This window comes from Pan troglodytes, chromosome 15, assembly GCF_028858775.2.
Source record: "Pan troglodytes isolate AG18354 chromosome 15, NHGRI_mPanTro3-v2.0_pri, whole genome shotgun sequence".
NCBI classification, from domain to species: Eukaryota; Metazoa; Chordata; class Mammalia; order Primates; family Hominidae; genus Pan; species Pan troglodytes.
The window spans coordinates 98029470-98042858 of NC_072413.2; the positions used below are offsets into that span (position 1 = coordinate 98029470).

The 13389-nt window shown below is 42.2% G+C and overlaps 1 protein-coding gene across 5 annotated transcripts in view; it reads left to right on the top strand.

Moving 5' to 3' along the window:
* EVL (Enah/Vasp-like) overlaps positions 1–13389 on the top strand; it is a 172355-nt gene that overhangs the window by 55554 nt on the left and 103412 nt on the right. The window lies entirely within an intron of this gene.

A 13389-nucleotide genomic window follows, 5' to 3' on the forward strand; every position in this document is an offset into this window, starting at 1 on the left:
TGTGTTAGGAAAATTCCAATTACACTTTTTTAGTTATTTTGAAATGTACAATAAATTATTGTTAACTCTTGTTGCCCTATTGTACTACTGAACACTAAATCTTATTCCTTCTATCAAACTGTATTTCTGTACCCACTAATTATCCCTCTTTATTACCCTCTCCCTGTTACCCTTCCCACCTCTGATAACCATCATTCTACTCTCTATCTCCATGACTTCAATTTTTTTTTAGCTCCCATATATCAGTGAGAACATGCAGTATTCGTCTCTCTCGTGCCTGCCTCATTTCACTTAACGTAATGTCCTCCAGTTTCATCTAGGTTGCTGCAAATGACAGAATTTCATTTTTTCTTATGGCTGAATAATATTCTACTGTATATTTATACCACTTTTTTTTTTAATCCATTCATCTGTTGTTGGACGCTTAGGTTGATTTGTATCTTTTTTTTGTTTAGACAGAGTCTTGCTCTGTTGCCCAGGCTGGAGTGCAGTGGCGTGATCTCAGCTCACTGCAACCTCCATCTCCCAGGTTCATGCAGTTCTCGTGCCTCAGCCTCCCAAGTAGCTGGGATTACAGGCATGCGCCACCATGCCCAGCTAAGTTTTGTATTTTTAGTAGAGGCAGGGTTCCCACATGTTGGCCAGGCTGGTCTCAAACTCCTGACCTCAAGTGATCCACCCGCATTGGCCTCCCAAAGTACTGGGATTACAGGCATGAGCCACCGCACCGACTCAATTCCTATCTGGACCATTGTGACTAATGCTGCAGTAAGCTTGGGAGTAAAATCAGTCTCTTCAGTATACCAATTTCCTTTCTTTTGGATATATATTTGACAGTGAGATTTCTGGATCATATGGTAGTTCTACTTTTAGTTGTTTTTTTTGGTTTGTTTGTTTGTTTTTTGAGGAACCTCCAAACTGTTTTGGAGTGTCCACAGTGGCTGTACTAATTTATATTCTCACCAGCAGTGTACAAGGGCCCCCCTTTCTCCACATCCTTGCCAGAGTCACTTATTGGCTGTCTTTTTGATAAAACTGTGTGAGATGCTGTTGTGGTTTTGATTTGCCTTTCCCAGATGATTAGTGATGTTGAGCATTTTTTCACATACCTCTTGGCCATTTATATGTCTTTTGAGAAATGTCTATTCAGATCTTTTGCCCATTTTTAAATCAGAATATATGTTTTCTTTGTATTGAGTTGTTTGAGCCCTTTATGCACTGGGAAACAGATAATTTAGTTGTTAAGATGGCAAAGCAGATATACTTAAAAATAACAATCTATCGGCCGGGCGCGGTGGCTCACGCCTGTAATCCCAGCACTTTGGGAGGCTGAGGCGGGTGGATCATGAGGTCAAGAGATCAGCACCATCCTGGTCAACATGGTGAAACCCCGTCTCTACTAAAAATACAAAAATTAGCGAGGCATGGTGACACGCACCTGTAGTCCCAGCTACTCGGGAGGCTGACGCAGGAGAATTGCTTGAACCCAGGAGGCGCAGGTTGCAGTGAGCCAAGTTCACGCCACTGCACTCCAGCCTGGCAACAGAGCGAGATTCCATCTCAAAAAAAATCTATCCTTCATTATTAAATAAGCGTGCAGTTGTTGAGTTTTACCCAAAGTGAGGCAGTGTTGTAGATCTAGAGTCCCAATATTTGGCTCCATTTCCTACAAAAGAAATGTAAGCTATGACTGTCACTTTATTTCTCTAGGCCTTAGTTACCTCACATATAGCAAAAGGACTATTTTGAGGATAATGTATAGGAAAGAAGTGTATAAATTATAAAACATTGCTGTATTGTTTGTATATTTTACATTTTGTAATCAGTGAAAGTTTAATCAGTTAATGTTTAACAGATTCAAATGCCGTGTTTTAAAACAGTTTCTGTTATCTCCCATTCCTCTTTGCTTAGTGTAATAATAGTTGCTTATGCTAATAACAAAAGAAAACAAAGAGGAAGAATTTAGCTGGGCTTCCCAGAGGAGTGAGTCCTGGAACAGAATACCAGCTTGGGTCTCTTTGTCTCCTGCTGACTACTTAGGGTGGTTGCAAACATATCCTCAACTATGTTGGTTCTGAAAAGTCAGGCAATGGGTCATTTTGGAGGTAGGGATGTGGGAGGGCCCTTTTGATACTAGGATAACCATTCATTGAACAAATACTTCCAGAACATCTACTCAATATAAGCCACAGTAGAAAATGTAAATATGTGTAATCCTTAGTCCTGCCTCCAGGAACACTGTCCTCAAGAGGTGTGGAACAGACAGACCAAAAGCATGGAGTAGCAGGTAGCAAAGATAATACTAACATAGGAGATTGGGATAGATTCCATAGGGATACAGATAATGTGCTGTGGCCGGGAGGTGGACACAGTTTTGCTGTATAAAAGTTAAAAGAGATTTTCAGGAGGAGGCATCTGTGGGAGTGAGCCTTGGAGGGTATAGGATTGGGGTGGATGAAAATCAAGACAAGGGCTGTTAGTAGGTGTGCGGGAGCTGAGGTATAGGAACAGGAGGACAGTGTGCTCTTAGCCATGCTTTAGCTGATTGAGGGGAGAGTTTTTGCTGTCTTCTCAGGGTATAACCCAGGTCCATTTTGTCCTTTCCCTGTGACTGGTGACTTCTCTGCCCTGAAGTTGGCTACTCTGCAGAGATAAACATTTTCACCTCTGGGGAATAAGTAGTAGTGATGGGAAATCCTACTAGGTGTTTTGCCATGCTGCTAGTACCTTGACTTTTCTTATCACCTTGAGCAATTACTTAAGTTCTCTGTGCCTTGGTTGCCTTATCTGTAAAATGGGACTATTACCAATCTCTGACAGTTACTATGCTAATTAAATGAGATTACCTTTTTTTTTTTTGTGAGGTGGAGTTTCGCTCTTGTTGCCCAGGCTGGGGTACAGTGGCGCAATCTCAGCTCACTGCAACCTCCGCCTCCTGGGTTCAGTAATTCACCTACTGCAGCCTCCCAAGTAGCTGGGATTACAGACATGTGCCACCACGCCTGGCTATTTTTTTTTCTTTTGTATTATTAGTAGAGATAGAGTTTCTCCATGTTGGTCAGCCTGGTCTCAAACTCCCGACCTCAGGTGATCCGCCTGCCTCAGCCTCCCAAAGGGTTGGGATTATAGGCGTGAGCCACCGCGCCCGGCCGAGATTACCTCTATAAAGCATTTAGATACTCAATAAATTAATTCTTTTAATTTACTGTAAGCAGCAAAGCATTTTATAGACCCTTATCCTGGATTAGAAATTGCATGGGAGTCAGGAAAAAGGCTGATACATTCTCCAGCTAGAGTACTTCTAGTCTTCCCCTCTCCCTGAGTGTTCAGACTCAGAATGCCAGAAATCAGTCCTTGGAAGGTAATCATGTTTGCTACTGAAATGTTTATGACACAGTGAACGAAACATGGTGTGACTAATCAGCTGAGAGCTTGGATCTTGGCTTGGTTTGCATGCAAATTCCCTGGTCTGAGAGATTAATAAGTTCCTTGCAGTTGACAAACTGGGACTATAGTGCTTTCTGGCTAATTGTGATAATACAACCAGAGCCCACCACCAAGTGACCCCTGGTTCTCTGAGTCTGCAGTGCTTCTGTACTCAGGCCACAGCCCATTGCATTATTCATTGTTGTACGTTCCTCCGTGTCCTATTTCATTATCCTTGGAGCCTAGTGTGATCAGTAAGTGTCTGTTGAACTAACCAGGACTACACGGGACAACTGTGATGTATGAGGTCTCTTCCGTGTAGGGAAGAGTGAATTACAAGTGTGAACTCAGTGAAGAGCACCCTTCCAACAATTGTAGCTATGATGTGATACATTCTGGGGTGGTTCTCCTGGACAGCAAGAGAATCAACTAAAGAGCTTTCAAGAGTGACTTTCAACTTGGGAAATCTATGTAATGTTTCTCAACTGGGAAGGCCCATTGCAATCTAAAGACAGGTGCCCAGGCCACTCCTCAAACCTCTTAAGTCCAAATATGTGCAGGTGAAACCCAGACATGTGCACTGTTTAAAGTTCCACTGATGATTCTGATGTACACACCTCGTTGGAGTTCACGGGAAGAACCTGAGCTTGGGAACCTGGAAACCCTAGGTTCTAATGATGCTGCGTTACTTTATGTAAGTCACATAACTTCATTGGGATAAAATAGGAATAATATTTTATTTGCAGAGATGTTCAGAGAGGAGAATGGCCATGTGTGAGCTTTCATAATCAAGAGCACTGGAAAATGAAAAGTGCTATAACATGCTTTTGAATTCCACTGGCACCTCTGAAGGCAGATTGAACCTAGATGTGTTAGAAGTGTGGCTTGTACAGACTACAATGTTTGATCTAGAACTTATGCTGGTTCGTGGTCTTTCCTGGGTTTGATACCTCAGTGACTAGTCACTGGGCTCTTCAGGGCATTTCGTAATAATTTACAGACATGAAGAATTCTTTTCACTCCAGTCAGCCAGTTCAGATCCTTCCAGATGCCAGGGTTGACTCACAGTGCATTCTTTGTGACTACTCTGCCCCCCATCTTCATCAGCACGAGTGCTAGAAGAGAGAAAAGATGATCTACTTTCACTTGTTGTGTGGCCCTGGGAGAAACAGGAACACTTGGAGCTCTTTCCTTTTTGAAAATCAACTCTGGGTCCCATGTGCACAGACTGCACACCAAAGACACCAAGGAAGAGAACCAGGAGCAAGGAAGATGAGCGCCCCCTGGCAGGGCTCCCCTGCCTAGTTTTTCGGAAGTTATCACTCTTATTCATTTTTCACTGTATCTGCTAGATCAGACAACTGTGTATCAAGTCAAGATAGAGGCTTCCTAAGAGAGGTGATAAAAGAGATGGATAAAAGTGGTGGTTGGATGTATTTTTATGAGCAGGGCAATGAAACATATTCTGTGATTTAAGAAGTGCACTCAGTGATGAAATTCCTTTTCCTGGAGAGAGGATGCATGCAAATCAAATGTACCTTGGAGCACTTCCAAAGCCACAGAATGAAGATTGTGTACTTTTATTCTCCACCTTTTTGGGGAGTGAAGGAATAGAGATTCCTAAGGAAGAGAAGGTTGACACATTTTGCTACAGTTGGTAAAATTCTTGTTTGTTGTCCTGGGCTGCTTGGTTGGGGCATTCGTGATTATCAGATCCCTGGTATGAACAAAATACTAATCAATTCATCCCTACCCATGACCGAGTGCTTAAACACAGCTTGCTTCATAGAAAGGTGGGATGAGAGGATGGTATCCCAGTATTTTGTGGATATAAAATTCTGTCCATTGCCAGGATGGCTTTTCAATGTTTTCTACAGGTGGAGCCCTCCATGGTCTGGCTGCAGTCTCTTGAAGCTTGGCTCCTTCTGCTCCAAAAAAATGATTTAGTCTGGATCTGCACTCACCACTTTGCTTCCCCATTTCCAAACCTTTTTTTCTTTCCATGAAATCCTCTAAAACCCAGCCCTGTGCATGCAGTATTTCTTCAGGAAGCCTTTTCTGACCTCTACAGCCCACAAAATTTCTCTTTTTTCTGAACTCTCCTATAACACTTAAGGTATATAATAAATAATCTGATATTTAATTTCCTCTATCTTATCCTCTTAACTAGATTGAGGGTTACTTGAAGACATCTGTCACAGTTGAGCAGAGCTGGACACATGTTGGCTTCTCAGCACTCTTTGTTTATTCATTTTTATTACCTTTTTTTTTTAACCTCCTGCATTATCCTTGTCATGTCACAGGCCCTAGAAGAGGAAATGGCAGTAAAGAGGACAGTTGCTGGCTTTTTGATGTCTGTTCATTTCTAAGCATGAAGGATTTTGGGGATTTTGATGGAAGTGCTGAATCCAGTGAGCAACATCTGTTTGTGGATGGGAAAGATCAGCCGGAAAGACTAAAAGGGCCGAATGGTAGATTTTCAAAGCTGTAGGGATTGACAAAAGGGTTTGAGTTAGTAAAAACCCATGTGAAGTTTTAAAAGTCCTTACATATATAAATTAAGCACTTCTGATTCTTCTAGATTCCTATACAAACAAGGTAACACACTTTCAAATGTGCCTGCTGTACTGTGGGCACTTTTGTTATCACATCTAATTTTCACAGTAATCCTATGAACACCAGTCAAAAGCAGATTCTAGAGTCAGGTGGTTACATTATTATTACCATTTTACCTAAGAGGCTCCTAAGATTCAGAGAAGTTAAGTCACCTCCTCAAAGTCACACTGCTTAAGTGGCAAAGCTAGGATTTGGATCTGTATCTTCTAACTAAAAAGTCAACATTTGTTTTCATCATTCCATAGCTGCTTTCTACCCTAATTTTGTAAAACAAGGAAAACCTCTTGGGTATTCTAGCAATGTTTGTTTTATATAATGTTTTGTTGAATAAGTGGCTCTCTCACACTTACTAAACTTGACTATGATCAGTGTAACCTGCTAAGTACTTTATATGCATAAGCATATGTACTTGTAGCCTTATAAGAGCCCTATGAGATAGCTGCTCTTATTGTCATGTCCATTTTACAGATGAAGAAAGTGAGTCATATGCTGGTTTAAAAACTTATCCAGCATCACACAGAGCTGGCATTTGAACCCAAGACCATCAGACTCTGGAACCTGTGTTTTGACTGCTGTTTTAGTCATACACAAGACTTCGTGGGAAAAACAAAACAAAAACAAGAAGTCCTGTGGTCAGTTTAAGAAAAATTGTAGGCCGGGCATGGTGGCTCATGTCTGTAATCCCAGAACTTCAGGAGGCCGAGGTGGGCGGATCACCTGAGGTCAGGAGTTCAAGACCAGCCTGGGCAACATGGCAAAACCCCGTCTCTACTAAAAATACAAACAAACAAAAAAAAAACAAAACCAGGCGTGGTGATGGGTGCCTATAATCCCAGCTACTCAGGAGGCCGAGGCATGAGAATTGCTTGAAACCAAGAGTGGAGGTTGCAATGAGCTGAAATCACGCCACTGCACTCTAGCCTGGGCAACAGAGCTAGAATCTGTCTCAAAAAAAAAAAAAAAAGAAAGAAAAATTATAATCACCCCTGCCCCGAAAAAGACAGTACATAGTAGCATGAAGGGTCTGAGAAGTCTTATGGGAAGGGGAATGTTGATTTTGCCCCCTGAGTTTCCCACATATTAAACATAACACTTAATTTTGAGCTTACATTCTAGAAAACACTGCTTGCCATAGTGGAAGGAGAATCTGGACCTGGCAATTAGAAGAGTAAGGAAGAAGAAAATCTTTAGGTCAAAATGAATCCCAACACTTTGGAAGGTTGAAGTGGGAGGATCACTTGAGGCAAGGAGTTTGAAACCAGAGCAAGACCCTGTCTCTACCAAAAAAAAAAAAATTAACCGGGCATGGTGGTACATGCTTGTGGGCCCAGCTAATCAGGAGGCTGAGGCAAAAAAGATCATGTGAGCCCAGAAATTCGAGGCTACAGTAAACAATGAGCATGCCATTGCATTCCAGCCTGGGTGACAGAGTGAGACCCCAACTCTTTAAAAAAAAAAAAATGCGTAAGATAAAAGAGTATAAGATTAGAAGTCCCATTTGGATGTGAGCTCAGGCTCCTCCTCTTATTGGTAATTATTGTGTTATTCTGGGCAAATTATATATTCGTTTTGAGTCTCCCTTATCTGTGAAATGTGGTAGTTGTGAGGAAAAGTATGATTATATATGCAAAAATGCTTAGTAAACAGTAAAGCTTGAAGTTGTTTTTGAAATTGTTGTTTACCAAGTTTATTTCTGTCCTAGTATCTAGCATAGCAACTACCAGCTACTAGAACAATTAACAGTTGGAGGAATGAATGAAGTTTGCCTTCTGTGTCTCTGGGTTCTGTAACTGGTATGTTACAACTGAAAAACTTTTAAAATGAGACATTATTCCTCAAATTTTCTTTCTAAATTGTGTTTTTGCTGGTTTTTGTATTTTTGGTGTTAAAATGAAGTCACTCAATTAGAAAATCAGAACCTATGTTTCCTTCATTCACTGTATTGTACCCTGGTTTGGACTGTTAAGGCAGTTTATTATGTGTTTTTTTTGGCAACAACAAATGTTTTGCATAGTTCCAAGATGGTAATTTCATTCAACAGTGTATGTGTTTTTTTTTTTCTTTTTATATGCTGCTCACTCCCTCAGATGGGGCCATCTGTTTTTTCTTTTTTTTTTTTAATAGGAATTTCTAATGTATCACCCTATTGATGTAGTTACTCTTACTGTTTCTATGATAAAGTCTAGCTCTAATTTATTAAGAATTGTCAGGAAGAGAAATGTGCTGCCGTTTTGCATACCAGTGTGGTTTTCACTGATGGGGAGAGCGCTGAGATGTGCAGGTGCGTCATTTACCCTCTTTGAGACATTTGTTTTCTAGCACCTGGCCAAAGAAACAAGTATCAGTTTGAGATTGTTCCAATAGGTAAGACATTGCACAAAGATTGAGAAATTTAAAAGAAAAGACATTCAGGTCATTTTTAGCACACCTATTTGTCTGCTAGGATCACATTATTATTTCTAGAAAGATACGTGTTTTGCCAGCAACTGGTTAGTTGGGTAGAAGGGAGCTAGCATTTTCTATTCAACAGTAATCTGACCTAACTACCTGTCATGTAGTTTATGTGGGTCTAATCCCCCACCTCACCAAGGGGGCAGCACATGACCCAGACCTGGCCAGACCAAGACTCAATCCCCTGGCTATGGTGACTGGTTTAGGGGCAGTTTTGTCATCTAAGAATTCTCTATGGCAGGGGTCCCCAACCCCTCAGGCTGAGGACCAGTACCAGTTCGTGGCCTGTTAGGAACCATTCCACACAGCAGGAGGTGAGCAGTGGTGAGCATTACTGCCTGAGCTCTGCCTCCTGTCAGATCGGCAGTGGCATTAGATTGTCATAGGACCAGAAACCCTACTGTGAACTGTGCATGCAAAGGAGCCAGGCTGTGCTCTTCTTATGAGAATCAAATGCCTGATGATCTGAGGTGGGACAGTTTTGTCCCAAAACCATCCCCCAATCCCACCCCAGTCCATGGAAAAATTGCCTTCCTTGAAACAGGTCCCTACTGCCAAAAAAAGTTGGGGACCGCTGCTCTATGGGACTTGAGCTAGAACTATTATAAAAGATACTGGTTTTTTTTTTCTGGGATCAAGAGCTGTCAAGATCATGAAAGCTTCAAATCATTATTTCCCATCATGTGGGGAAGACTAATAAGCCAAGAGAAGGGGAAGTAGAGTTCAGTAATGACAAGAGAGCAAGTTCTCATGGCAGCCTTGACCATGTGCACTCAGGCATTTAACTTAAGCCAGGCTTACCCATAAACCTTTTTTTTTTTTTTTTTTTGCAGTATATAAACAACAAATTTCATTGTTAATGTCTGTTACTTGCAGCTTAAAAAATCCTGAATAATGCAAAACTGCAAGAAAAATAAAAAAGCAGACTAAAATGTGTATCATTTTACCTCCAAAGGAGATGACCATCCCAGTCATCTTCAAAATTGTCAGACCACAGTTGCAGTGTTATCTTCTGTCTAGGCGTTTAACAGAGGACCGTGGCACTCTAGGGCACTGTTACGGACTAAATTATGTCTCCCACAATTCACTGGTTGAAGCCCCTGACCTCAGTGTGACTTTATTCAGAGATAGGGCCTTTAAGGATGTAATTAAGGTTAAATTAGGTCTTAAGAGTGGCCCCTAGTCCAATAGGACTGTGAGAGGAGGTGAAGACATGAGGGATGCTCATGCTCAGAGGAAAGGCCCTCTAAGGACACAGTGAGAAGGTGGCTGTCCACAAGCCAAGGAGAGAGGCCTCCAGAGAAGGCAAACCTGCCAACACCTTCCTCTTGGGCTTCCAAAACTGTGAGAAAGTACATTGCTGCTGTTAAGCTGCCCAGTCTGTGGTATTTTGTTATGGCAGCCTGAGCTAACTAAGATAGGTTTTTCTTTCAAAAGAAAGAAAGAAGAAGAAGGTGAGGGGACTCAAGACCACATCTGAAGGGCAGTCCGTTGAAGAGCCTGGAATAAAAGGCTCTGGAGAGACAATCACTGTCTAGTCATTTCTCCAAGGTGTAGCATCCAGATAGAAAGCTACATGACATTGATTAAAGGAATCACTTCCAGGAAAGCCTTTCTAACAGGGGCCTTCTGCTCAGTGTTCAAGGCTTACCTTTTCCTCTTTCATTCCCCCAGGTAGAGTTAATCTTCCTTCTCGTATACTCTGAAAATACTCTTGCACCTACTTCTGTTTCTGTACTTCTCATGCCCTTTTGTTAACTGGATTTGGCAGTCCCTGCCTTCTAGATGATGCACTGTGGAAGGAACACGTGACATTAATTCCAGGCTTGGCTGGTGTCCAGCATGTGTTTCAAGTCTTCAGCAGTGTTTGCTAAATGTACAAATAAAATATAGAATATTAGAACCAAAAAAGTTCCTTAGGTATCCCCTTGTTCAGATCTCTGTGAGTCCCTCTTTTGGACACAGTATTTACCTTTTGCTTCCCCAGAGCAGACATGGCCAGTTCCCTTGAGGTATTTCCAGTGGGTAAGGGAAAGAGAAGTAATATTTCCGAAACAGCCAGTATGTCCCAGGCAATATATAGTTATTTTCTTTCATTCATTCAGAGCTAGACATTAGGGAGACAAATGAGATAGCTTCCATTTATTTATTCAACTATTGAGGGCCAAGAACTGTATTAACAATATGTCATTTCATTAACACCACTTTCAGCAAGTTAGAAATTACAGAGGAGGAAACACACCTAGACAGGGTCAGAGCTTGGTTGTGATCACCAGGTTAGTTAGCAACAGGACTGGAACTAGCTCTATGGATTCCCATTCTGCTGCTTTTCAGTGAGGGGAAAGTGTAGACTAAGGAAAGCTGAAATCATCCTGGGTAGGATACTGTAGACGGAGAGCTGCAGGCAGCAGAAGGAAGTGCCTGGCAACCAGCTCTGTAGATTTAATAAAGCACCATGTTGGCCATGTCTATAGAATTAAGAGGAAAAGAAGGAAATTAAAATCTGAAGAAGTTGTGGCAAGTGGACAGAATTGCTAAGCATGGACAAAGCAAATAAATCCACAGCAGGTTTTAAACAAACTGATCTTATCATGCTCTTGTCTGGACAAACTTCCCAGCTCTGTTGGGCCTTCAGAATATTTAATTCTGACTTGCCATATCAAAGAGCAGAAGCGATGGACTCAGATGGCGGACAAGGTTGCCCACCACTGCCTCCTCTCGGTTTTGAAGCCCACGTGGTCTGGACAGCCAGGGCTCTTAGTCCCAAATCAGGATACTGTCTTAACAAGCGGAACAAGTCTGGGTCCCATTTGCATTTCACTTGTCCCTTTGTGCCATTAAACTTCTTTATTTTTAATAAGCTAGTTTTATTAATTGAAAAATTATTAACTGCTCATAATAAAAAGCTTAAACAGAATAATGCTAGAACTTCACTGATATCCCTCAACTCTTGGCAGAGGCCACAGCTTGGGTGGGTAGCTGTCGGAGATGGTCTTAGATACCACTTAGTACCCTGTGTGCTGTGCCCTGGGGTGTGTGTGTGTGTGTGTGTGTGTGTGTGTGGTTGCTGTAAAGAAAGAATATAACTTTGTACTCACAAAGATCAGAAACTAGGGATACAGTTTGGGTTATTGGTTACTTTTCCAACTTTTTTAGTTCTCTTGAATATATCCTGCCTCTCCCAAAAGCAGATGAATTCCTCAAGAGTGGGGACTGTGTTTCCTTCTGCAGCCATGACCCATAGGGCCCAGGACTGGCTTCTCAGATTTCAGAAAATAGAGTCATTAACCAAGTCACCAAATAAGTATAAGAACTGAAGGGAAAAAGGACAGGTAAGAACATTTGAGCTTTTCAAAGTTAAACCTTGGGGACAGAGACCCTGTGGGAGACAAATATTTTAAAAATAGGATTCCTCATATGAATACCCCATGATTTCAGCTTTTCTCACTTTATGAAGTTCAGTTATTTTCTAGTTAAAACAATCCTTGTTAGAGGCCATTTATGTATTTATTTGAGACGGAGTTGCACTCTTGTTCCCCATGCTGGAGTGCAGTGGCACAATTTTGGCTCACTGCAACTTCCGCCTCCCAGGTTCAAGTGATTCTCCTGCCTCAGCCTCCCAAGTAGCTGGGATTACAAGCATGCACCACCACACCTGGCTAATTTTTGTATTTTTGGTAGAGACGGGGTTTTGCCATGTCGGTCAGGCTGGTCTCAAAGTCCTGATCTCAAGTGATCCACCCACCTCAGCCTCCCAAAGTGCTGGGATTACAGGCGTGAGCCACTGCACCCAGTTGTTAGAAGCTTTTAAAGCAAAACTTTAAGTCACATGAATAATTTGGACACATAATATGGGTAAAATAACTAGAGTTACTGAAGTGTTGAATAAACCACATTTAAGAAATTTCTAAATAAACAACAACAGTGAGGTTCTCTGTACAGTAGGGGATGGTAAGTAGTTTCCTAGCCTGGAATTGGTCTATATCTTCACCCACTCTGTTCTCTCTGGCTTGTGTGTCTGGGTGGTGTGGCTGACCCCATGAGCTGCTTTTTGTTTTTAATAGAGACAGGGTCTCGCTCTGTTACCCAGGTTGGAATGCAGTGACGCGATCATGGGTGTCACGACCTCCTGGGTTCAAGTGATCCTCTCACCTCAGCCTCCTGAGAGGCTGGGACCACAAGTGCACACCACCACACTGGGCTAATTTTTTAACTTTTTTGCAGAGATGGAGTCTTGCTGTGTTGCCCAGGCTGATCTCAAACTCCCGGGCTCAAGGGATCCTCCTGCCTTGACTTCTCAAAGTGCTGGGCCTACAGGCATGAGCCACTGTGCCCAGCCCCCATGAGCTGTTGATCTTTGTGGCTTCTGTCCCTTTGTGTTTGCTTGTGGCACTTGGACAGCCTTAGCAAACGGCTCAATGCACAGTGATCCTGTTACTGGCACTTTGGTGCCCTTACTACAGATTTTTACCAGCTCCTTTTGTTCCGCTTTTTTCTCTCTCCTCCTTTCTTTATGCATTTTTAACATTACTGTATTTTTTCTCTTGTGAACTCTTCCTTGTTCACAATCTACCATGTAGCTCTTCCCCTCGCCCTGTATCCTCTCCTCAGCTCAGGTTAGCCTCCCGTCTAGTCTACATTCAAGCTACACGTTCTCTGGACTTGGATTCGTTCTTTTTGTCATTGTTTCCCCATGTTTTTCCTTTTAGCATGGGAGCAGAGAGAAGGTAGAGTGTGGCTGCTCGTCTGCCCCTCAGAAAGCAGCCATCTGGGCAGGACAGAACGGAGCCTGACTGCTAGTCAGCAAACGCAGTTCAACCTGAGAAAGGAGGTCTTCCTTTCCTTTGCTTTTATCTCCCCAGTCTGCACCAAAGGGTTTATATATTGAATAGTGAG